This window comes from Panthera onca, chromosome A1, assembly GCF_046562875.1.
Source record: "Panthera onca isolate mPanOnc1 chromosome A1, mPanOnc1 haplotype 2, whole genome shotgun sequence".
Taxonomy (NCBI): Eukaryota; Metazoa; Chordata; class Mammalia; order Carnivora; family Felidae; genus Panthera; species Panthera onca.
The window spans coordinates 209,284,230-209,311,750 of record NC_138339.1 but is presented as its reverse complement, the minus strand read 5'-3'; the positions used below and the strand labels follow the sequence as shown (position 1 = coordinate 209,311,750).

Genomic DNA, 27,521 nt, shown 5'->3' with positions numbered 1-27,521 from the left:
TTACTGCTCCCAGCAGTGACCAATCAGCCTCTCCAGAGGCATCTTGGGCCTACCATCGCTCCGTATAACATACTCTCCCCCACCCGTGTGGACCCAGCCATCCAGAGCAAACACAGAGAGCTCACCGGGCGAGCCTGAGGAGGCCGTGGCGGCCAGGAAGTTCTGCGCATGTGCGGTCCTGGCTCCCGTGAAAGCTTACGGGAAGTCTCGCGTGATCTCTACCTCCAAAGAAATCCTGAAGAGCCTGACGAGGAAGAGCAGGTTGTTGCTGGAGAGGGTGTGAGCAACGGGGAATTTCAGGCTGAAGGCACAACCCCAGCTGCAGCGATCGCTATGACTCAGCGGGAGGTGGTGGTGGGGTCTGAAGGTGCACGTGGTGCCTGCAGCCAGCCGGCAGTTCCATGCTGAGGCCTGGTCTGTAGCTTCCACTACCAGGCCGGAGTTGGGGGCGAACTACTGACCGGTCTGAAGCTCTTCTTCCACAGACTCTAAACGCAAAGTGGACATAAGGTCGACGGAAAATAAACAGCTTGATAGAAAAGGAAAAAAAAAATCTAGAATCTTCGCTCTAAAGAAGAGAAAATAGACGGTAATTCTCTGGATATAGGCTCTGTAGGGTATGCTGTCAGATTTTAAATTCTTATCTTCATAATCATGATTGTGAACAGCCTAAAGAAAGAGTGCAATACAGAATTCATTATTAATTGTAATATCTTGTAGAATATAATTAATCTAAATTGATCTGTGATGAAGTCCTGAAATATACTGAGGGGTGAAATCAAGTTTGTTTCTTTCAAAATTAATAAGACCTTATTGGATGGGAGAGCTTTGGAATAATTTCTTTAAGAATACATTTGGGAAAGACTTCATCAAATTTCCCTGATTAAATTAGATTTGGACTTTAAAATCATGATTTGAAATCAGGAGCTTTCTGATGGATTTGAAAGAATTAAGATTAATGTATCTATGAAAAATGGAATAGTCCTGAAGACTCTGGAGGGAAGCAGGCTATTTAAGTATTTTTTCTGCTTTGTTGGAGTCCTCAAAATAAATATGGAAAAAAGCCAAACAATAAGAGGTGGAGGAGTTTCATTAGGATTAGGCACTGAAAGTTGTCAGCAGAGTCTGAAGTATCAGAATCTGTCCTTGCCAGAAAAATAATGACAAGAGCAGTTTAGACCTCTAAATAATCTACATATTTTGTGAAAAGAGAAGGGAATTAATATTAAAGTGAGTGTTTTGTGAGATTGTAGGGAAGATTCTGTAGCAAGTTAAAAATGAATTTGTCATAGGTAATAGGAAAGAGAAAAGAGATTTTGCGAAAGAAGGGGAAATAAAGGGTAAAGATATAACAAAAAAGTAAAGAAGATGTCAGGTGAGACATGCAAATATAGATAGGGGAAGCAATAAATTGACATAGAGTTTAAAAGAGAATCCACTGAAACAGAAGAGTGAAAAAATAAACCCCCATTATTTCAATGAAGGGCCAGAAAGTGGGCAAATAAAGGTGCTAAACTCTTGAACACATTAAAATAAATTTCCACCTTGTTTCTTATGGTAGTTTTGAGAATAATTTTCACTAGTTGTTCCTTAATCCCAGGCAGTAATTTCTAAATTCTGGCAGGTAAATGTTTAACAATCCAGTAAAGTCTCTGATATCAGATGGAGTTCTTAGCAAAATTGCAGGGTATGCTAAATGAGGATAATTAACAATTTACACTGAATTATAAGTAATCCTTTTGCTGACTGAAGGTGTTTGAGGAGACCAAGAACTGAAGACGTTTAACAAAGTAATGGGTGACTTCACCCAAGGCTCTGGCACAAATTCAAATTAAAGGAAACAAATAATACTCATGCCTGAGGTAGCTGAGCTTATGCTAAACTGTCAGCATATGTCTGCAAAAAACAAAATGGGAATGTAAATAAATAGATAACAAAATTTTGACATTAGACATTCACTTAATTTTTGATCAAAAAGAGTTTGTGAGTTCACTCTAATATAGAACTTTGAACCCATGATATCAATTTTGTCACTAAAATGAGAGTTTTACTAAGTGAAATCTGTCTCCCTAAAAATATGCACTATTAAATTATTAGAAATATAAGCTTAATAGGATAATGAAAATTTCTCAGGTTTGTAGCATTTCTACTGTGTTCCATTTGGTGTTTATATCAGGAATAAAAATAAGCACTAGTATGTATTTTCAAGAAGGAAAATCCAAAATTATAACTAATAAAAATCATTAGTTGAATCAAATAGGAAATCAGTATTATATATGTATCAAATATGTTTTTATGTCTTAATGTCGCTTTTTCAAAGATTTTATTTTTTAAGTAATCTCTACACCCAATGTAGGGCTCGACCTCATGACCTCGAGGTCAAGAGTCATAGGCTTCATCGACTGAGCGAGCCAGGCACCCTATATATCTTAATATTATATGAAGACTTTCTATTGATTAGGAAAGAATGCCTAGGCCAACATTTCAGTGATGATTTAGCATCATAATGCAGAAAGGCAAATACATGGTTTGGAATAAGACAGAGCTGGGTTCGAATGCCAATTCTATTAGTTACTTTCTAGGTTAAGTTTGAAAAATTATTTCCTTCCTCCGAGATAGGGTTCCCTGTTTCTAAAATGTTGTCAAATGCCTAATCATAAGAGTGTTTTGAAGATTGTATTAAATTAGGTAGTGAATGTAACAATCTAGTATCCCACTATGCATGGAATAAACATTAAAATGAAAAGTATGATCATTATGATTTCATGAATGAGTAACGCCAGCCGCATTCCAGTGTAATCTCACAACCTTCTTAGCCCCTCTTTTAAATATCCCAACAAGGAGGAAACATTTTCTTAGTGATCCTCAGGTCCCCCACTTGCACCCAGGCTCCACCAAAGTCTCTTGATGTCTGCCATTGCCTGAGGAACCCATGAAGTTCATCTCCAAAAACTTAGTCACACTTTGTATTGGTGATATTCATTTATTTGGCCAATTCTTGCAACTTCAAGGTTTCAGAAACCTACCCAATGTTGTCAGCTGCATCCCTTAATCTTTGCTTTCCATTTAGCACTTCTCTTTTCTGAGATACTGTTGTTTTATAGGAGGAAAGTAAGCCATAAACTCTGTCAAGTAAAAAGGAAAGGTTAGAAGGATTCTCACCCAGCACCCATATCAGTTACCCTTCTTCCATTATCTGACTAAAAGTAGTTTTATCTCTTATCCTCATTTTGGTTCATTTCATGAAAATCTGAATTGCTATAAAATTTGTTTTTGTGTGTGTGATAAATATGATTTGACACATATAATTCTTTATATCAAATTAACTATGCAAGTTACAGATAACCAAAGGAAATGGGAAAGATAAGAAGTTTGTGATGGCATTACAAAATCTGTATGAAATAAATGCAAATGTTGACAAAGTTAGACTTCCATGTACAATATTTGCTTTATCATGTTTCTCTTTAAGGTGTGTACCATCTTACTGTGTTCTGTTTTGTTGTACTCCTCTCTTCCACAGTGTCTGATAAAGTGAAGAGGTTTGTGTTTTATTGGAGCATGTGATTCTGCATACTTGTACTGAAGATGGCAGTGAATTTGTGGAAGCATATTGCAGATTACATGAGATTAACTACTTATTTCAACACACAGTGTCAGAATCCAACCTGTAACACATACAATACGAGTTAAATTCCAGAGGGAGATCAATGATGAAAGGTAAAAGCATTTTGGAATCATTAAGCAGACCAATTCTACAAGAGTGTTCCTAGAAGGGGTTGGGGAATATTTATTTTTATAAAGTTTCTACTTTTTAAAAGTTATTTTCTTATGCCTGATTAGGCACAATTATCTTGTCCTTTCCTAAACTCCAAAAACATTCCTATGTGTACAGTGTCATTAGCTGTTGATCATATGCTCTCCTGTGCTGGCACTTTACTCTCCTCTCACAATGTTAATTAACTTTTCAAGTTAGATTTAAAATTTTCTTAAGGCAGGGGCAATGTATTATGTTAATTTAGTCAATAAATAATCTTGATAAAGGAATAACTAGGGAATATTCAAATGATACTGAAGTAAAAGCACACAAAAATAAGGAAGTTAATCAAAAATCAAAACAAAAAAGCCATTAATACTGTTCTTTCAACTTATGCTCTATGAAGGTATCATGTTAAAGAATTTGAGCAAAGGGGAAGGTAGAAAGAGCATGATAATGGAGGCAGATATGACTCCACAAACCCTGGTTTTGTTGCTTGCTGATTGTGTAATAATAGGGTAATTACTCTTTTGGGTAATTATTAATTCTCTTACTGGTATGATATATAGACTACTAGCATAGTCTCATTTTTTCCCCCCACTGGGAACTTGGTAACAAAAATATGAATTAAATTTCTCTCTCAAAACCCATTGACTGTGTGTGAGCATATAGTAGATGGTAAATAAAAGCAAGTATTTTTTTCTACATGTTTACTTACTGCTCTGTAAGTCCTCATCATGGGGATGACTTAATGGGAAGAAATGATGCTTAAACAGATTTGGAACCTAGTAAAAATAAGAATTTCTGGATTAATTTGTTCATTTCCATAATAATGAGATATTAACTAAATCTATTTATTCAACCTAACTCACATTTTACTTATCAAGATGATGTTTGGTGTTTTAAGTGGTACAGGTAATTTTTGATTAACTAGAATCATTAAAGTCTACTGATTTTGAGTTTCACAACTCATTGACAGTATAGTTCATTAACTGCTTGTTCCATAGAAGATCTATAGTCAATGAAGCATAATCTCCTACACACATACTTAGAAAATTGTACCCACCAGGAAGTGAGTTCCAGAGGTCCCATCAGTATCATCCATTCAGGATTGGTCTTCTAATAGTCAGATCAAGAGAATTAATAGATTAAGCCATGGATCCTTGAAAATTCCATTAGCTAAGCAAACTTATTTTTAAATTGCTGCTGACAGTTTGAAAAAAAAAATAATTGAATTTTAAACACGAAGATGAGTAAAATTGAGGAAATAATTATTATTTTAATTAATTAATTGTGCATTATGAAAATGATGGTGTTGCTCTGTATAATTCTGTCATCTTTGTTATAATTCTATTTGAGGTATCCAATGTGTCTAAGTTGGATTACATCAGTTATGTGCAAACATCTTTTACCATTATTAAAGTTTATTTATTTATCTTGAGAGAGAGAGAGAGAGAGAGAGAGAGAGACAGCACAGGTGTGGGAGGGGCAGAGAGAGGGAGAGAGAGAGAGAATCCCAAGCAGGCTCTGCACTTTCAGCATGGAACCCAATGTAGGGCTTGAACTCACAAACGATGAGATCATGACCTGAACTGAAATCAAGAGTCAGATGCTTAACTGACTGAGCCACCTGGGCATCCCAACATCTTTTACCTTCATTAACACTTTCTTCTATTCAGTATCGTTTACTTCACCTCAGAGGAATGCCCCATTTCCCTTAGTAACTGTTCAAACAAATTCACTTTACTTTTAAGGTACTGAGAGTCTGACCTCAGCTCACCTCTTCAAGCTTCTCTCCTGACCTCATCTCTGAGTGCCAGTTCCCACAAGCCTTAAAAAATTCCTTCATTTCTTTACATGTGCTCTGTTATCTCTCTCCTTCAGGTTTTTCCATACTTCTGCTATGACATTCTTTCCCTCCAAAATTAACCTGGCTAACTTGTACTCATCACTCAAATGTCAGCTTAGACATAATTTTCTACACTAGGTGCTAACCCTTGCTTGACCCCATAATTCTGAGACAGATGTTGTTCTTATGAGCTCCCATAAAACACTGTTCTATGTCCACACTAGTGTGTCATTGCCTGTTTAATTGTCTGTACCCCACACCAGATGGTAGAACACCTTGTTCACCCTTGAATCCCCAGTTAACATCACAATGCCTAGCACAATAGTAAAAAAAAAAAAAAAAAAAATTGTCATAGAATGGATGAGTAAACTCACATAATTTTGGTTTGCTTATTTTACAGGGAGAGGAAAACCCTTGAATGGGAATGTGATTTTTAATTTTTAGTTCTACAAGACAATCTAAGAGCAAATAAGTATCACTTTATTGATTACACTTCTTACAAATGACTCAACTGTCCTTGTTTATATTGAACATCATTCCTAGGCTCAAAAATCATTCACAAGTAATAAAATAAGCAGAGACATAATTACAGCATAATGCTCAAATCTGATGAAGCTAGGAGATATTGGTAATTTAGACCTATGTGAAGTGCAAAAGCAGATTAGTGAGGCCTGCAGAGGATAACACAGATGAGAAACAAATTGTTTCACATTGTAGAAATTAAAATCTTAGAAATTGGAAGGGACAACTTTGGTGAAAGACAAGGGGGAGGTGGAGGGAGATGCTGAAAAGAGGAGGATTGTTTGAATGCTTTTTAATGGAGTGGATTGGGGGCCAGGTCCCCAATGACCCTTAATGTGACCTGTATACTTGCCCTTCATCTGCCACCAGCCTTAGGCAATGGGTTTAAGAACCTGAACCCGAAAAGTTTCAGAGCAGAGGTAAATAATAGGACAAGATAGAAGAACTGAAATCACAATGAATTATGTGGCCGCAACTCTCACAAGTACCCAAAATGCATGTAGGGTTCTTTCCTGCTCTCCTTATTTTCTTGCTTTTCTCCACACTCCCTCAACCTTGTCACAACAGAGTAGAGGATCCCTCTCTGGGGAAAGAGAATGGCTTTAAAAGATTGTCTTGCAGAAACTACAGTGTGGGGAGTGAGCCCCAAGGTAAAAACAGACAGTACAAATGATTTCACCACTTGACAAACTTGGTCCACCCATGGGGAATATTTGCAGGCAGTTTTTCAGGTATTTAATCTTACATATGACTTTCTTTAAACAACCTTCTAAAATAAAGGGGGAATAAAGCAAAAGAAGCCATGAGAGGCATTCAGCAGAGATAAATTTCAAAGAAAATTTGATCACCTATCAGAGAGATAAGACACTGCAATGTGAAACAAGGATATGCTATTAAAAGAAATAAAATAAGAAATTTCAATTGGTAATTATAATTATGGAAGCTGCAATTTTACAAAAATTCATTAGAGAGATTAGAAGTTAAAGTTGATCTTTCAAAGGATAAAAGAAAAGAAAAAGTTGAGAAATAAGGAGGGAAAGTTAGAAGATTGAAGAAAAAATTGCTACATCTGATTAATGAGTTCCAAAGAGCCCAGAAGGGAGGAGATTTCTAGTGAAATAGTATGAGGACCTTTATTAGAACTCAAGAGTATAAAATTCTGGATGGAAATGGCCTACCAAGTCCAAATACAATGGACTGAAAAGTAGATGCATCATTAGCATAATTTTGAAATTTTAGATCACCAACATTCGATAGTCAATTCTAGAATTTTGCAGGGTAAAAATAAGGTCATGGTAAATATTCAAGCATAGCATTAAATTACTCAAAAACATTGGGAATCAAGTTTGGAGCACTGGCTTCAAAAGTCTAAGATGAAATCATTTCTATCTTAAAACATTCAAATTACAAAAATCATAAGCCAAGGAAAAGAGTAAAATAAAAGTAATTTCAGACAACAAAACATCAAAATTTTATTCCTCACACTCCCTTTCTTGGGAAGCTATTAGAAGATGTGCTTGACCAAAGCATGGAGACAAACCAGTAAATAGAAATGCAAGGGAGTTCCAAAATAACACAAAAGAGTGTAAAACTATAATAATAAATCAACAGATAATATAAAATATTATGAATGTTTATCAGCACATTGAAAATATTAATAAATAGGGAAATAAAAGCCAGCCCCTCTCCAAATAGTTTTTATAAGAGTTGAAAACAGTAGGCTCACAGGACAAAACTAATTTTTGTGTGTATATGGAACAAGAGAAATGGATAGCTGGGCTAATGCTGTGTTGTGTTATAAATTTGTGCTTATAATATGTGCAATTATTAATAAATATAAAGTAAAATATAAAAATTAATTATAAACAAAATATCCTTGTTATTTTCCATTGTGTTTTCAAAGGAGGCAGACGTGATTGAATGATAGAATGTCTTCTAAGAAAACCACAAATCTATGCATGTAATTGGAGTCCCAAGTACTCCATGCCTTGAAAAAACAGCATATTAACAAATAATAAAAATTAAATTTGCCAGAATGCTTTTAACTGTGATGTAGTTATTGGCTGGTAAAGTTTATAAGCCTTCTTTAACTTACTAATAAAATCTCCTTTGAATCGAATAATGTACTTTTGATACAGAGATTCCCTTGAATTCTGGAAGATTTAAATCTGATTCAAATTTGAAAACACGTATTGAATGGATTTTAAACATAGCCAAACTAAATCTTGAATTTTCATCTGTTAATGGTACATAAAAATCTGAAGCTTTCACACTAATTCTAATGACTTAAGACAGGCTTATATTCAGAAGTCTCATTTTTACATAACTTATCTTGGTTAAAATTCTGGGATATTTCTGTTAATCCAGAGCAGAGTACAATGGAGAGAATTTAAAGATGTAAACAACACTTTAAACTAGGAAAACCAGTTATGTGTTCTAAACCAAGGCAAATTATATAAAATTTACCTCTTTGTCCTCTTCAGCTCCTTGAAGGGCATTTGTGCATTTGTAGTAAGGCACAAGGATCCCTTCTTTCACAGAAAATAACCATCCTGTGATAGAATTATACCACATACATTTCAGGATGATTCCGTGTTTGAAATTGGAATGTAACAAAATCTAATAGGTTAAGGCAAATTCACTCAAACCAAAGGTATTTTGGACTTCCTCCATTGCATTAATTTGTATTATCAAAGAACAAGTTGAACCTATGTACTCTGTCCTGATTGAACCCTCCAACCCATTACTCTTTGCTCACTGAGTAAAGTATTTAATACTATAATAAGTGGCTTCTTGTATCTCAACATTACTTTAGAATGATGGCTGGTTTATTCAAGTGTGTGACAGAGACAAAAGATAGTTCTGAATGGCAATTGCTTTAATAAATAACTCAGATAAATAGATTTCATAGAAGCCACCCTACCTAGGACAATGGTTTTTGCTATTTTTTTTTCTCCAGCATAATACTTCCATAAACTCAGCTAGAGTAATTTCCATTTAATTAGCAATTATTACCAGTTAAGACACTTATATTTTAGGATTGTATGTGGACTTTAGAGAACTGCAAGTTGTTGTTGTTACTGAGTTGTTATTATAGCAGAAGAAACAGACAAATTAATGACAATTCATAATGTATGGTAATGGTAATAATGATTTTATTATATCAAATATATGACAAACTCACCCTCCCAGCTTCATTATTTGAAAAGAATGTCCATGAAGATGTTGGTATACCATGCTAAGGAGTTTGTATCTTATCCTTTCGTCTTGTCAGGAGCAAGTGCAATGGAAAGGGTTAGGATTTGAGTTTATGCTCTAATTGTCTCTCAACTATCTGTTTTCCCCTTATTTCCTTTATTAATAGAATTTCCCTGTCCTTTTATCTGGGCTAACAGCTGAAAAGACTATAGAGGACAATATTTCCTTCTTCCTTCACACAGATATACCTGTAAAATTAAATTCTTGACAATGGAATATGAGCAAAAAAGTGACGTGTGCAAGTTCTAAATCATGGCCTAAAAAAACCAGTTGTTAACCTCTACTCCCTTTCTTCCTTCCTGAGGACCTGAATGTTACTCTGGTCACGATCAGCCAGCTATAATCGTGTATGAGGGCTACACATGAGAGAAAAGTAGAGCAAGAAGACAGAGGGACTCTGCATCTGTGGAAAATTTTTGGAGAAGCAGCCTAATTCTTTCTGGACCATTCACCAACCCCTGAACTGTTATGGTGAGAAAGATCTTAATATATTTTTTCTTTAAATTACTGTATTTGGTAGTCTATTAGTTGTAGAAATTTAGTTTCCATCCTGTGCAATAGGAAGAAAAATGGTACCTGGTAATTAGGTGATTTTATAATAAAATCCTAAAGTATATGGCATCAGTTTAATAATCTTAAGCTGAACAGCAAGGATATAGATGCCACAGTCTAGAAGGTTTTAATTCTGGTTAGTAGTGAAAAACACTAAAGCATTCTATAACAATTTGGAAAGCAGATCATATTTCTATATAATCTACAGCTCTGGAAGTGGTTAGAAAATGTTAAAATATTCTTGGGTTTTTTGTTTGTTTTGTTTTGTTTTAGTCTTACAATGATTAGCAAGATATCATCATAAAATAATCAGACTAAAGCAGAAATGGCAATGGATATAGTTCTTCAATGGAAGATTCTGCCATGGCCTGCACTGTAAAGTGACTGGGAATTTAATCATTAGAGGTTTTGCGGTGTTGGGATGATCAACTACTTTTCAACTGCAAACACCGGGGTTTATCAATGTGACCTCAAGCTTGTCTCACATCTTCTATTTAAATGTCCCTTGCTACGCAATAGGAATTAACTCTGTAGTAAATATAAGATTCAGGAAGTTCCAGTTTTACAGAGCATCTTGTTTCAAGGGGCATCAAGGGAATCCTAAATAGCCTGAAAGAGAGTGGGATGTTCTGAACACAGAGGTATAAGGCTTAGGAAATATGTGTAGATGAAGTATTTGGCTAAGGGCACTTGCATATAGAACTAACTGGAAGCATACATCTAGAAGCCTAAAAGATGGAAGTATGTTGCCAAAGAAACTATAATTCTGGCCTGAAAAAGTCTATGTCTTTTCAACCCCTCCCACCCAAAAAAAGTTGGGGACACCAAATCTGTACCAGGACAAAGTTGGGCAGGCCTGGGCAGGGCATATTCTCCAATGGCAACTATAGAGATGGAGTGACAACTCACTGTCCAAGCAGCAACAACTCAGGTTGCAGATGGTCTTAGGAGCTGCCAGAGAATGATTCCTCACAATGTCTGCCAAGCAGAATTTGATAACTACTAGAGAACAGTGACTGTTATGTGTTCCTCATTCTTTCAGTTTTCTGAGTAAAGGATTTAATGCAATTACTCTGCTCATACTCCACCATTGTAAATTAGGCATAATAGGAAGTAGATAAACCCATTTGTTGAAGTAAGGGATGCCATAATTTTAAGGAGCCACATCTAGGCCTGATGGAGTGGACTATTCCTCATCTAGAGATCGTGGATGGACCTTGAGCTGAATGGCAAACATGGATAGGATGTTGGGATGTCTTCCTGGAATGTGTGTGTATGTGTATGTGTGTGTGTTTGTTGAGGATATGCTTAATATATGAGAAGAAAGGTGCTTTTATGTTTATAGGAATTGGCTGAGGGAGAATTTTCCTTTTGAAATAAAATACTCGTCAACTAGAGATTGCATTCAGGTGTGGCCATGTGCGTACATTCTGGTCAATGGCAGGTGAAGGGAAGGTATGTGTACCCACTATAGGTCATGTCTGAAAAGGAAGCTGCTTACTCTTATTCTCTTTTTCTCCCTTCCTGAAATCAGAAATATACACAGTGGTGTGAATGAAATGACCTTCTAATGGATGGTGAACATCACATAGAAAGGTCCTGACTGGCTAGATTACTCTGTACTACCCTGTTTCTTGAGAGAACAGTGAATTTTTATCTTATCCAAATTGCTGTGATTTCAGATCTTCTTAACAGTAGCCTCTTTTACTAATCCCAGAGATGATAAATATGAGATTTACAGTTTAAGATGCTACCGCTGGCTGTGGACTGGATGACAGACTGGAAAGAGATAGAGAATCCAATTAGATGTCTAGAAATAGCCCTTGTGAGAAATGATGGTATAAAAATATAACACAATGACAACAGCAATGAAGATGAAGAGAGTGCTTTGACAGATATTGGAGAAGTAAAAGTGACCAGACATTTTTAACTAATTAAAGATGGAAGTTGAGAGATTAGAGTAAGTTTTAGATGAGTTCAAAAATTTTCAGTAAATGCCTACCATATGCCAGACACTTGGTTTTTTTCTGTGTGCAAAAATAAATAAATAAATAAATAATAAAAAAATAAAAATAAATGTAAAAAGCTTCATTGAAGACATTCATAATTTTGTTTACAAGATAAGAACAAACACATATACACATGAAAAAAATTAAGGCAGGGGGGATGGTCCGGAAGATGGCGGCGTACAGCGCGTCCTGCCGATCACTTAGATTCCACCTACACCTGCCTAAAGAACCCAGAAAACCACCAGAGGATTAGCAGAAGGGAGTCTCCGGAGTCAAGCGCAGACTAGAGGCCCACGGAAGAGGGTAGGAAGGGCGGCGAGGCGGTGCGCGCTCCACGGACTGGCGGGAGGGAGCCGGGGCGGAGGGGCGGCTCGCCGGCCAAGCAGAGTCCCCAAGTCTGGCTGGCAAAAGCGGAGGGGCCGGACAGACTGTGTTCCGACAGCAAGCGCGACTTAGCGTCTGGGAGGTCATAAGTTAACAGCTCTGCTCGGAAAGCGGGAAGGCTGGAGGACAAAGGGAGGGAGAGCTGCTGAGCCCCCGGACGGCAGAGCTCAGCTTGGCGGGGAACAAAGGCGCCAGCGCCATCTCCCCCGCCCATCCCCCAGCCAAAATCCCAAAGGGAACCAGTTCCTGCCAGGGAACTTGCTCGCTCCGCACAAACACCCAACTCTGTGCTTCTGCAGAGCCAAACCTCCGGCAGCGGATCTGACTCCCTCCCGCTGCCACAGGGCTCCTCCTGAAGTGGATCACCTAAGGAGAAGCGAGCTAAGCCTGCCCCTCCAGCCCCCGTGCACCTTGCCTACCCACCCCAGCTAATACGCCAGATCCCCAGCAACACAAGCCTGGCAGTGTGCAAGTAGCCCAGACGGGACACGCCACCCCACAGTGAATCCCGCCCCTAGGAGAGGGGAAGAGAAGGCACACACCAGTCTGACTGTGGCCCCAGCAGTGGGCTGGGGGCAGACATCGGGTAGGTCTGCGGCCCCGCCCACTAACTCCAGTTATACACCACAGCACAGGGGAAGTGCACTGCAGGTCCTCACCACGCCAGGGACTCTCCAAAATGACCAAACGGAAGAATTCCCCTCAGAAGAATCTCCAGGAAATAACAACAGCTAATGAACTGATCAAAAAGGATTTAAATAATATAACAGAAAGTGAATTTAGAATAATAGTCATAAAATTAATCGCTGGGCTTGAAAACAGTATACAGGACAGCAGAGAATCTCTTGCCACAAAGATCGAGGGACTAAGGAACAGTCACGAGGAGTTGAAAAACGCTTTAAACGAATTGCAAAACAAAATGGAATCCACGATGGCTCGGCTTGAAGAGGCAGAGGAGAGAATAGGTGAACTAGAAGATAAAGTTATGGAGAAAGAGGAAGCTGAAAGAAAGAGAGATAAAAAAATCCAGGAGTATGAGGGGAAAATTAGAGAACTAAGTGATACACTAAAAAAAAATAATATACGCATAATTGGTATCCCAGAGGAGGAAGAGAGAGGGAAGGGTGCTGAAGGGGTACTTGAACAAATTATAGCTGAGAACTTCCCTGAACTGGGGAAGGAAAAAGGCATTGAAATCCAAGAGGCACAGAGAACTCCCTTCAGACGTAACTTGAATCGATCTTCTGCACGACCTATCATAGTGAAACTGGCAAAATACAAGGATAAAGAGAAAATTCTGAAAGCAGCAAGGGATAAACGTGCCCTCACATATAAAGGGAGACCTATAAGACTCGTGACTGATCTCTCCTTTGAAACTTGGCAGGCCAGAAAGGCTTGGCACGATATCTACAGTGTGCTAAACAGAAAAAATATGCAGCCGAGAATCCTTTATCCAGCAAGTCTGTCATTTAGAATAGAAGGAGAGATAAAGGTCTTCCCAAACAAACAAAAACTGAAGGAATTTGTCACCACGAAACCAGCCCTACAAGAGATCCTAAGGGGGATCCTGTGAGACAAAGTACCAGAGACATCACTACAAGCATAAAACATACAGACATCACAATGACTCTAAACCCATATCTTTCTATAATAACACTGAATGTAAATGGATTAAATGCGCCAACTAAAAGACATAGGGTATCAGAATGGATAAAAAAACAAGACCCATCTATTTGCTGTCTACAAGAGACACATTTCAGATCTGAGGACACCTTTAGATTGAGAGTGAGGGGATGGAGAACTATTTATCATGCTCCTGGAAGCCAAAAGAAAGCTGGAGTAGCCATACTTATATCAGACAAACTAGACTTTCAATTAAAGGCTGTAACAAGAGATGAAGAAGGGCATTATATAATAATCACAGGGTCTATCCACCAGGAAGAGCTAACTATTATAAATGTCTATGCGCCAAATACCCGAGCCCCCAGATATATAAAACAATACTCATAAACATAAGCAACCTCATTGATAAGAATGTGGTCATTGCAGGGGACTTTAACACCCCACTTACAGAAATGGATAGATCATCTAGACACACAGTCAATAAAGAAACAAGGGCCCTGAATGATACATTGGATCAGATGGACTTGACAGATATATTTAGAACTCTGCATCCCAAAGCAACAGAATATACTTTCTTCTCGAGTGCACATGGAACATTCTCCAAGATAGATCATATACTGGGTCACAAAACAGCCCTTCATAAGTTTACAAGAATTGAAATTATACCATGCATACTTTCAGACCACAATGCTATGAAGCTTGAAATCAACCACAGGAAAAAGTCTGGAAAACCTCCAAAAGCATGGAGGTTAAAGAACACCCTACTAACGAATGAGTGGGTCAACCAGGCAATTAGAGAAGAAATTAAAACATATATGGAAACAAACGAAAATGAAAATACAACAATCCAAACGCTTTGGGATGCAGCGAAGGCAGTCCTGAGAGGAAAATACATTGCAATCCAGGCCTATCTCAAGAAACAAGAAAAATCCCAAATACAAAATCTAACAGCACACCTAAAGGAAATAGAAGCAGAACAGCAAAGGCAGCCTAAACCCAGCAGAAGAAGAGAAATAATAAAGATCAGAGCAGAAATAAACAATATAGAATCTAAAAAAACTGTAGAGCAGATCAACGAAACCAAGAGTTGGTTTTTTGAAAAAATAAACAAAATTGACAAACCTCTAGCCAGGCTCCTCAAAAAGAAAAGGGAGATGACCCAAATAGATAAAATCATGAATGAAAATGGAATGATTACAACCAATCCCTCAGAGATACAAACAATTATCAGGGAATACTATGAAAAATTATATGCCAGCAAATTGGACAACCTGGAAGAAATGGACAAATTTCTAAACACCCACACTCTTCCAAAACTCAATCAGGAGGAAATAGAAAGCTTGAACAGACCCATAACCAGCGAAGAAATTGAATCGGTTATCAAAAATCTCCCAACAAATAAGAGTCCAGGACCAGATGGCTTCCCAGGGGAGTTCTACCAGACATTTAAAGCAGAGATAATACCTATCCTTCTCAAGCTATTCCAAGAAATAGAAAGGGAAGGAAAACTTCCAGACTCATTCTATGAAGCCAGTATTACTTTGATTCCTAAACCAGACAGAGACCCAGTAAAAAAAGAGAACTACAGGCCAATATCCCTGATGAATATGGATGCAAAAATTCTTAATAAGATACTAGCTAATCGAATTCAACAGCATATAAAAAGAATTATTCACCATGATCAAGTGGGATTCATTCCTGGGATGCAGGGCTGGTTCAACATTCGCAAATCGATCAACGTGATACATCACATTAACAAAAAAAAAGAGAAGAACCATATGATCCTGTCAATCGATGCAGAAAAGGCCTTTGACAAAATCCAGCACCCTTTCTTAATAAAAACCCTTGAGAAAGTCGGGATAGAAGGAACATACTTAAAGATCATAAAGGCCATTTATGAAAAGCCCACAGCTAACATCATCCTCAACGGGGAAAAACTGAGAGCTTTTTCCCTGAGATCAGGAACACGACAGGGATGCCCACTGTCACCGCTGCTGTTTAACATAGTGCTGGAAGTTCTAGCCTCAGCAATCAGACAACAAAAGGAAATCAAAGGCATCAAAATTGGCAAAGATGAAGTCAAGCTTTCGCTTTTTGCAGATGACATGATATTATACATGGAAAATCCGATAGACTCCACCAAAAGTCTGCTAGAACTGATACATGAATTCAGCAAAGTTGCAGGATACAAAATCAATGTGCAGAAATCAGTTGCATTCTTATACACTAACAATGAAGCAACAGAAAGACAAATGAAGAAACTGATCCCATTCACAATTGCACCAAGAAGCATAAAATACCTAGGAATAAATCTAACCAAAGATGTAAAAGATCTGTATGCTGAAAACTATAGAAAGCTTATGCAGGTAATTGAAGAAGATATAAAGAAATGGAAAGACATTCCCTGCTCATGGATTGGAAGAATAAATATTGTCAAAATGTCAATACTACCCAAAGCTATCTACACATTCAATGCAATCCCTATCAAAATTGCACCAGCTTTCTTCTCGAAACTAGAACAAGCAATCCTAAAATTCATATGGAACCACAAAAGGCCCCGAATAGCCAAAGTAATTTTGAAGAAGAAGACCAAAGCAGGAGGCATCACAATCCCAGACTTTAGCCTCTACTACAGAGCTGTCATCATCAAGACAGCATGGTATTGGCATAAAAACAGACACATAGACCAATGGAATAGAATAGAAACCCCAGAACTAGACCCACAAACGTATGGCCAACTCATCTTTGACAAAGCAGGAAAGAACATCCAATGGAAAAAAGACAGTCTCTTTAACAAATGGTGCTGGGAGAACTGGACAGCAACATGCAGAAGGTTGAAACTAGACCACTTTCTCACACCATTCACAAAAATAAACTCAAAATGGATAAAGGACCTGAATGTGAGACAGGAAACCATCAAAACCTTAGAGGAGAAAGCAGGAAAAGACCTCTCTGACCTCAGCCGTAGCAATCTCTTACTCGGCACATCCCCAAAGGCAAGGGAATTAAAAGCAAAAGTGAATTACTGGGACCTTATGAAGATAAAAAGCTTCTGCACAGCAAAGGAAACAACCAACAAAACTAAAAGGCAACCAACGGAATGGGAAAAGATATTTGCAAATGACACATCGGACAAAGGGCTAGTATCCAAAATCTATAAAGAGCTCATCAAACTCCACACCCGAAAAACAAATAACCCAGTGAAGAAATGGGCAGAAAACATGAATAGACACTTCTCTAAAGAAGACATCCGGATGGCCAACAGGCACATGAAAAGATGTTCAACGTCACTCCTTATCAGGGAAATACAAATCAAAACCACACTCAGATACCACCTCACGCCAGTCAGAGTGGCCAAAATGAAGAAATCAGGAGACTATAGATGCTGGAGAGGATGTGGAGAAACAGGAACCCTCTTGCACTGTTGGTGGGAATGCAAATTGGTGCAGCCGCTCTGGAAAGCAGTGTGGAGGTTCCTCAGAAAATTAAAAATAGACCTACCCTATGACCCAGCAATAGCACTGCTAGGAATTTATCCAAGGGATACAGGAGTACTGATGCATAGGGGCACCTGTACCCCAATGTTTATAGCAGCACTCTCAACAATAGCCAAATTATGGAAAGAGCCTAAATGTCCATCAACTGATGAATGGATAAAGAAATTGTGGTTTATATACACAATGGAATACTACGTGGCAATGAGAAAAAATGAAATATGGCCTTTTGTAGCAACATGGATGGAACTGGAGAGTGTGATGCTAAGTGAAATAAGCCATACAGAGAAAGACAGATACCATATGGTTTCACTCTTATGTGGATCCTGAGAAACGTAACAGAAACCCATGGAGGAGGGGAAGGAAAAAAAAAAAAAAAAGAGGTTAGAGTGGGAGAGAGCCAAAGCATAAGAGACTGTTAAAAACTGAGAACAAACTGAGGGTTGATGGGGGGTGGGAGGGAGGGCAGGGTGGGTGATGGGTATTGAGGAGGGCACCTTTTGGGATGAGCACTGGGTGTTGTATGGAAACCAATTTGACAGTAATTTTCATATATTAAAAAAAAAAAAAAAAAAAAAAAAGAAAAAAATTAAGGCAGTATCTGTTTAATTACAAGAGTCAAAATAGTCTAGAAAGGTTATAAGCTTTCAGCAGAGAAACTCATTATAGGAGGAGAATTCATAAAGAATGTTCAACTTAAGCTATTCCTAAAATGATGAATCATATTAATATAGAAAAGAGAATAGATGGGAAAGAGAGGCTAGCTGTGTTATTAGTGGTTAATATTAGCTATTCCAAAAGTTCCAATTTGAAAATTTATATTTAATTTGTCATAGATAATTGCCCATTTTTTAATCCATCAGCTTTTGTTTTGAATAGTTTGATAAAGTTAAAGAAAATACTGTTATTCTAATTAATACATACATTCCATCTCTAAGTATCCAGATTTCCATATTTTATCAAGTGTATAGGTTAAAAAGTAAATTATTTAATAGATGTGATGGGTTTAGGTTTAAGATTTAGCATGATATTTACCATCATCAAAGATTTCTAAAGGCAAAACTGTTATGTTTCCTTTATTCTAATTTAATCAGGATCTTGAAATCTTAATTACATTGTATTTTAAACACGTGATAATGTATACCATTTACTGAATGCTTATTATGTTGCAGGTCCTGTTTAAATGACTTCATGTGTATTCACTCACTTAATGGAGAAACATAGAAGGAAAGAAAGTAGGAAGGAAGGAGGAAAGGGAGGAAAGGAAGGAGGGAGGAATGGAGGGAGGGAGATCAGTAAAAGTGTATTTCATAACACTAAGTGTTTTTTTTTTCAATTTTGTAAAAGTTGAGGATGACTGTTATTCTTTGTATTCTATAAGCAATTACACAATTGACATTGCTGAAATGTACATTCTGAAATGCTGCTAAGAGAGGAACATATTTATTGTGTTCAGTAACATTTTTTAATCACCTTTCCCATTGCTGACTGCTTCCTCTTAAGTTCCTCCTACAGTTTGCAGATGATCTGTCTCTTGGTCTCTTTATAATCCCCCTCCCGAACTCTACAGCTCCATCTGTAATTTTTTTTTTTAATTTTTTTTAAGTTTATTTATTTTTGAGACAGAGAGAGACAGAGCATGAACGGGGGAGGGTCAGAGAGAGAGGGAGACACAGAATCAGAAGCAGGCTCCAGGCTCTGAGCCATCAGCCCAGAGCCTGATGCAGGGCTCGAACTCACGGACCGCGAGATCGTGACTTGAGCTGAAGTCGGACGCCCAACTGACTGAGCCACCCAGGCGCCCCCTCCATCTGTAATTTATCTGTATTCACCTTCTACTTCTCCCTCTGTCTACTTTTCTATTTTTCTCTCTCCTGCCAGTTATGCTCTGCCCATACAAATATAAAATCTTTCTATATCTCCACTTCTCTAATTCAACCATTTCCCCCTTGGTGCTACCCCTCCCCCGGCCTATAATTTACTATACCAAATGCCAGGGTAAGCATCAGAAAGCAAATCTGACAGTGTTAGCATATACTTCAGAGGATTTGCAGAAAGGAAAAAAAGGCCAGTGAACATTTAGGAGTTAAATTTTGCATTTATTCCTCTCACAATTATAAGAGTGCTATGCAAAACTTCTGGAAATAAAACTCTTTTTATACCTTGAGGATTCAGTGTCCAGGGCATTCATAACATTAAAATAGTCTGACTATAGAAAGTTGTTAATAAATCCCTGAAGGTATATTCCATATTCTGGGAAACTGAGCACATACAATAGCAAGCAGTGTAATTCTATCTGGTTCCAGTAATTGCACCAATTTGTTTGAAAGATAGAAATGTGCCCTTTACTTTAAGAAAAACGAAATTGAACATCCATATCCAGTGCCTGTAGCCAATTGACTTTGTTCATGAGAAATTCTTTGCAAAATGTGATATTGCCCAAAGTATCAGCACTGTCCACTTTGCTTTTGTAAATGCTCATTTTTTAAGTTTTTTTTTCAGTTGAATTCCTTCCTCATTTGTTAATTTAGCAGACAGACATTTATGGCACCCCAAGATGTCCTATGCACTTTATCTGTTTCTAGGAATACAATAAGAATTAGCAATGGCTCTTACATCAGTGAATTTACAGTCTACATGTATGTAAATATATAAGGATCACAACATGTAACAGAAGCCTTAGTAGAAATATACATACCTAAAGAAGATCCATTTTAGGAATAAGTATAGAGAACAGGGCATCTGGATGGCTCAGTGAGTTGAGTGTCTGACTCTTTATTTTGCTTCAGATCATGATCTCAGCATTGCAGTTTCACACTGAGTGTGGATCTTGTTTAAGATTCTCTTTCTCCATATCTTTGCCCCCCCCTCAAAAAAATTTTTTTAAAGGAGTAAGTATAGGGGACCCAATGGAGAATTCCATGACCTGCTCTGTAACAATTCTAGCTCAAGAAAAGCTAAGACTCAAAGGCAGTTTCTTAAATTACTTCATTTGGCAAGGTTGAACCCCAAAAAATCTTTGATACAATCCATATAAATTTTTAATACTGAAATAGAAAGTAGTTTTAAAAGGCAAGGGAAGAATTAAGCTAAAAATGTAGAAGAAAAGTATTCAAAAGTTTAAGTAAGAGACATCTCATCTCTTTTTTAAAGTTTTTTTTTTAACTTACTTATTTTGAGAGAGAGAGAGAAAGAGCACAAGTGGGGGAGGGGCATAAAGAGGGAGAGAGAGAGAATCCCAAGCAGACCCTGAACTGTCAGCAAAGAGCCTGATGTGGGGCTTGAAGTAATGAACCATGAGATCATGACCTGAGCCGAAATCAAGTGTTGGATGCTTAACCAACTGAAACACCAGGCACCCCAAGATGTCTCATCTCTTATCACCAAACAAAAAGGTGTCCTCAAATTCTGCAGTCTTTTCCAACCTTTGACTTTGTGAAGCCCTTTCCTCCAAACTGTAAAAATGTTGCCTTTTCCTAGATAACTCTTCTTGAAATGCCTGTTCTATCATTCACTTTCTTTGTTGGCTCTTGCTGAGACTACTTTTCCATGCCTGTCATTAAATATAGTATCATAGTCTGATGATAGTATCTATACCCATCCTTTTAAATACTATCTTTATGACTTTGGAATCTACCAGTTGCTTCCTACCTCCTACCTGGGAAATAGACCAACCCCTTACTTTTTTTTTTTTTTTTTTTTTTTTTTTTTTAAGAGAGGAAAGAGAGTGTGCTCATACATGAGCATGTGTGCATGCATATACCATACACACATGCACATGAGCAAGTGAGGGGTAGAGGGAGAGGGAGAGAGAATCTGAAGCAGGCTCCACACCCAGCATGGAGCCCAACGTGGGGTGCATGGGGCTCCATCCCACCACTGTGAAATCATGACCTGAGCCAAAATCAAGAGTCAGATGTCTTAATCTACTGAACCACCCAGGCACCGCCCCCCAGCCCTTACTTTTAAACATTTTACGTATGTGTCCAATAGGATATTCATAAGGCATGTCCCTATCAACCTGTTAAAAAAGAAATCCAATTTCTCCTTGCTTCTATATGTTTCATAAAGGGTTTCTTTAATAAATCTTTGATAACAACCAAATTTGTTTCCCCTCACTACAGTATATTGCATATTCCTCTGTCTTCCTTTCTCCCTAACACCAGCATTGTATAATCCAACATTGCCCTGCCTCTAATGTACTCCTTTCCTCTTGTGTGCACTCTGGTCTTAGCCTATCAATTTGTCCATGATCACTTATCCTCCAGATCCTCCCAGATGGTATTGTTAGACTGGTCTTACCACACCACAATGCAGATTGCATGACTCTCATATTTAAAAGAATTTAAAGACTCCTCATAGACTGTAAAATTAAATTAAATTTATTCCTATAAGTGTTGTGTTTAAACATCTTTTTCATGATGCATATTGAAACACTTTTCTTTTTTTGAGCCCTGTGATGCCACATATTCTTGTTTTTTTTCTACTGAATGTGTACACATTCTCTTTTTATTTTCTTCACACACTCTTTCCAGATTATCCCCATTATTCTCATGACATTTAAGTTATCCATATGCTAAGAGTTCCAAATGTATATCTCCAGCCTGATTCCTCTAGAAAGCACACATTTAACTGCCTACTTGTTATTTTTATTTCAATGTCTTACCAACATTTCAGAACTAACTTCTCCAAAGAGAGCATTTTTTTTTACCTCTGAAATCTGTGTTCCTCCCCAGGTATTTCTTATCATAATAAATAACACCACTTTCCCACTTGCTGACATCAGAAATCCATATTTATTATTTGTTTTATTCTTCGATTTCATCCCCAAATGCAACTCATCAGCAGATTTATATTCGTATCTTCTGTCATCATTCACTTTAGATCATCACCTGTTCTTGCTTGAAATATGACATCCTTCTAACTCTATGTTTTCATTCTTGTCACCTTCCACATTCTTCACAAGGCATCCAGAGGAATCATATTTGGATAGTGTCAACCTCTATTTATAATCCATTAATAGCTTCTATTATGCATGGAGTAAAAATCAAATTTCTCAACATAATTTTTAGCCCTGCGTGATCTCGGTCCTGCTTACCTCTTTGGCCTCATCTCATGCTGTTCTCACCTACTGTCCTAATCCCCTCTTTCACCAGATCCCAGATCTGGCGAAACATTTGCATATATTTGCCTGTGCATAGTGTTCCATTTTACCCATTCTAAAATAAGTCCTTCTCTTCGTTCAGCTCATATCATAAATATCTCATTATCAGAGAAATCTTTCCTGAAAAGGTAAATAAGATAGTCAACCTTTTCTTAGTATCTATTTTAGATGCCAGTTGGTTCCCTTGGCACCTTTTATCACAGTTTGTAATTATTTAATATATTTATGTATTTATTTGCTTTTCTATTTCCCTACTCCATGTAAGCTCCCTGAGAACATATAGTTGGTCATCCTGGAAGTCTAGGCCTGGAAGCTAACATGGTACATGGCACAACATGGTACATATTCAGAAACACCTGAATAAATAGATGAAAAACTCTATGTATCATCTCCCTTGTCTACTTGATATTTTTCATCATATCTAAACATATTTTACTTCTAGTTTATTGGTTTTACTCTTCCTGTTTCCTTTGAAGTCCCATTATACTTTCAAAGCACCAAACTAATGGGGCTTTCTTGAAATGCCACTGTCCTTTCCCTAAAGCGCCAATTAACCAATTGTTTATAAAAGGAAATCTTTCAACAAATGGAATATAATTTATTTCTCTGTGAAATCTCATAGCACTTGAGGAAAGGGATCTTTTCGTAAGGAATTCTCATAATACATTACTATGGGTATAGGAATTGTGTCTGACAAATGTTATATCCTTTTATCCCATATCAGAATGCTATATTGTTCAACACTTGCTGAAGAGGAGTTTCTGGTATATATATGAAAACATTTGTATTTTAAAAGTCTAGCTTATAATAGTTAACTATTAACCTGTTAAAGTGTTATGTTGACTTTGGGTTAGGCTTAGGGCACATTTGAGACACTTAAGCTTTAATATTCTTGGTTTTATTTAGAAGTATCAAAAGAAAACATGAATAATTATTTCTTACATTTTTTATGAGTATGTATAAAACTTCTTAAGTTTTTTTATGAGTATGTATAAAAACATAATTTATAGTTATTAGAGAATCTAAACCAAAAAAAACCTGCTCCTGCAAGATTCCTGGGGTTAAAACCATGTTAATTTCAAGTGCCATTGAGTATCTATAGAGCAGTGTTATGTTTGTGTGGATTGTATCTTTTTAAGGGACTGGAATTAGAAATGAATCCAGAATACATAGCCATCAATAAGTAACTCCTCAGTTGCTTCCTTCATTTACTGCAATCCAGTATAACACAAACCTTGAAAGTGGTAAGGATCCTAATTTGAGGTTAACTTAAACATTTTTATTTTTTTAAACATAGGCATTATTAGAATTGGTTTTCCTGGAATTTTTTCTGTGATGTAAACATGCTTATATTGTCTTCTAAAAAGCGAGGCAATCCTAAAACCTTCAAATACAGAGATTGGGTGGATTTAATTTATGAAATAGTGTAGTGCTTCATAACCCAGATCTAGTTACAACACTTTCTTCTATATATGAAAATCTGTTTTGGGGTGCCTTGGTGGCTCAGTTGGTTAAGCATTCAACTTCGGCTCAGGTCATGATCTCACGGTCCATAGGTTCAAGCCCCGCCTTGGGCTCTATGCTGACAGCTCGGAGCCTGGAGCCTGCTTCAGATTCTGTGTCTCCCTCCCTCTCTGCCCCTCCCCATTCATGCTCTGTCTCTCTGTCTCTCTCAAAGATAACAAATAAACGTTAACAATTTTTTTAAAAATCTGTTTTGGAAATAGAGCTAAGAAATCTTTGCAATATAAATCATTTTTTAACTCAGATCTACATGTGTCATTAGTTGGAGGGAACATATTTTTAGCTCTTTGTACATAAAAAACATTATAGGCAACTATCATGGTTAAACTAAAATTTTTGAGAGATGCCATAAGTCAAAGAAGAGTGACCATTTTTTTATGAGCTAATATTTGGCAATGTTTGCTTATGAAACAAGACATCTTAAAAGAACCCATCCTATGATCTCAGAATGCAGAATATGTTTCTTCTTCGTCCAAGGCTAATAACTAAAACCCTCCATTACATAAGGTAAAATAAATCCATGGTTCAACAATTTGATCCAAACATCTGGGTAAAGTCTTAGCTTTCTCTAATTTGCAAGTCTACTATTTGATTTAATTGCATGTTACTTTATCTTATTCTGTTTGCTCATTAGGACTTTCTTTTTTTTTTTTGGATGCATGCAGTGATTACTAATTATATGTAACCTGTTGACTTCTAGTCTTTTAAATTCTTTATTAGTATTATTTTCTTGTGATTTATTTTTTGTCTTTATTAATTTTCTTTTACCCCTTATGATTTTTTGTGAGTTTTGCTTATAAGCATCACTAGAAAACCTACATAATTATGCTTCTCATGTTTTTCATGGATGTACTTAAAAGCATAATCTAGAGTCATTCTAGAGAGCATATACTGAAGGAAATACAGCAAATATGTTGCTTTTGTATTGTAACAATTGGGCAAAGTAATTGTTTCTCTACCTCTGTTTCTTCTACAAATGTGTTTTAAGTATCAGAATCTATATCTGTCTGTCTAGGACACGCCTGTGGTTGGAGACTAAGTGAGAAATCAATTGCTGAAGAAGTCCAAATATTCAGCAGGAAAGATGAAACTCTAATATTTGAAAGAGTCCAGAAGACAAGTAGCTTTTCTTATATTTTTATTGATTTAATAGTTCTGATATTATCATTTTTATGATATCCTTATATTTGTTTAAGGCTTCAATACTCTTTGGTAAATTTGTTTTCAGGAATTTATCAATATCGCTATTTTATAACCATAGCAGCTTTGTGTGCCTTTACAATATTCCCAACACTCTTCACTTCATTTTGGTCAAGGCTGCTAAAACATCAGATATATTGCTTTTCTAAAGCGATCTGTCTTCCATCTACAGTTTTCAGAATTAGTTTATTAATCCAGTGCAAGAGAGAGATGGCTTCCTGCAAGAGGAATGTGCAGTGGTAGAACATCTGCTGGGGGGTTAGGCAGGGGCCTGAGATTTGTGACTGTCTCAGGATGACTGCACGAGGGGGCAGGAGCGGGGGCGGGGGGAGCAACATCTTGCCCCCGCCCCCATTGCTAATCTGCTGACTGTAGATCAGGGGTCTGGGCGACCGGAATGCAGAGAGGTGATTCACGCGTGTGGGAACTAATAGTTTTCACTGCAGTTACGGGATCTGGAATTTAAAACCAGGTCATTATATATTGTACAGAACCCTAAATGTTTTGATTTTACAGAAGGAAGGCAGACTGAAATATATAAAAGCACAACATTTGAATGTAGTTTTCAATTCCATTTAAATTCCTCATTGGCAAAAGACCCTCAGTTTACTAATTTGTAAAATGTGTATAATAACATTTTTCCACATGGCTGTTGGTAATAAATGAAGTGATAATAATTAACTGCTTGGCATTAATAAAGCACAGAGAAGGCTCTTATGACAGGGACTCCATTATTGTTTTGATGTGGAGAGAATAACCTTGGATACTACCGCGGTAGGGATGTACCTTGTTTTTTATTTTTTTTCTTTCCTGTAGGCTATTGTACTAAGAAGAGTCTCATATGGTAGACTATTTACTAAAGAGGCTGGTAAGATGTTATTTTTTACTTTACTTTTCTTCTGAATATTCCACATGTGGGAATAATAGCAAAATGCAGACAAATAGGCATTGGGTCTTTGTCTACTTTGGATTTTCTATCAGTTAGTGTCAAAATAAGAAATAGATGGCACACCAGAAAGAGGAATGTTACATACAAAGAAACCACATAGGATAGTGCCATAATCTGAGGCTAAAAGCAGTGTGGCTGTTAGCACCTAGAGTCCTGAAGAAATGAGGGAAGGGACCCTAACTGGAGACATCATCTTGTAGAGATTGCTGGCTTGTAGAAGGGAGGAAAAATTAAAGTACGCTAATGTCTACAATACAATCCAGCTATGGTTCTCGTTGGTATTTACCCAAATGAGTTGAAAATTTATGTCCACACAAAAATCTGTTCGTGGAATTTTATAGCAGTTTTAATTCATAATTATGAAATTTGGAAGCCATCAGGATGTTTTTCAATAGGTGGATGGATAAATAAACCGTAGCCCATCCACAAATGGAGTATTATTCAGTGCTAAAAAGATTAGCTATTAAGCCATGAGAATACATGAAGAAAACTTACATGCGAATTACTAAGTGAAAGAAGCCAACCTGCACAAGCTAAATCCTATGATTTCAACTATAAGATGTTCTGGAAAAGGCAAAACTGGGGTGACAATAAAAAGATCCATGGTTGTCAAGGGTCAGGGAAAAGGAAGCGATGAATAAGCAGCACTTGGAGAATTTTTAGGGCAGTGAAACTATTGTGTATGATACTATAATAGTAGATCTATGTCATTATACACCTGTCCAAAGCCATAGAGTGTACAACCCCCTAAGATGAACTGTGAATTTTAGGTGATAATAATCTGTCAATGTAAGTTTATAGATTGTAACAAATGCACTACTGTGGTGCAGGGTGTTGATGGTGGGGGAGGCTACTCGTTTGCGGGCAGGAGGTTTATGGGAACTCCCTTGTACTTTCTGCTTAGTTTTGTTGTGAACCTAAAATTGCTGTAAAAATACAATCTGCTTTTAAAAAGTACACTAATCTGCGGCACCTGGGTGGCTAGGTTGGTTAGGTGTCTGACTTCGGCTCAGGTCATGGTCTCTCAGTCCATGAGTTCAAGCTCCACGTTGGGCTCTGTGTTGACAGCTCAGAGCCTGGAGCCTGCTTTGGATTCTGTGTCCCCTCTCTCTTTCTGTCCCTTCCCTACTCATGTTCTGTCTTGCTCTGTCTCTCAAAAATAAATGTTAAAAAAACATTAAAATGTACACTAATCTTACTCTGCTTGATCACTCTGACTTCTTGCCTAGGGGTCAAACA

The 27,521-nt window shown here is 37.2% G+C and overlaps 1 long non-coding RNA gene across 2 annotated transcripts in view; it reads left to right on the top strand.

The window, feature by feature from the left end:
- Nucleotides 1-252: 252 nt before the first annotated feature.
- LOC132682012 (uncharacterized) overlaps nt 253-27,521 on the top strand; it is a 51,638-nt gene continuing 24,369 nt past the window's right edge. Inside the window, exons 1-3 of one of the 2 annotated variants that reach the window (XR_009611402.3) lie at nt 253-589; nt 3,521-3,717; nt 9,688-9,854. This is a non-coding gene — a long non-coding RNA (uncharacterized LOC132682012). Of the gene's footprint in view, nt 618-3,520; nt 3,718-9,687; nt 9,855-27,521 lie in introns of both variants that reach the window. The other variant, XR_009611401.3, reaches the window with a different exon arrangement.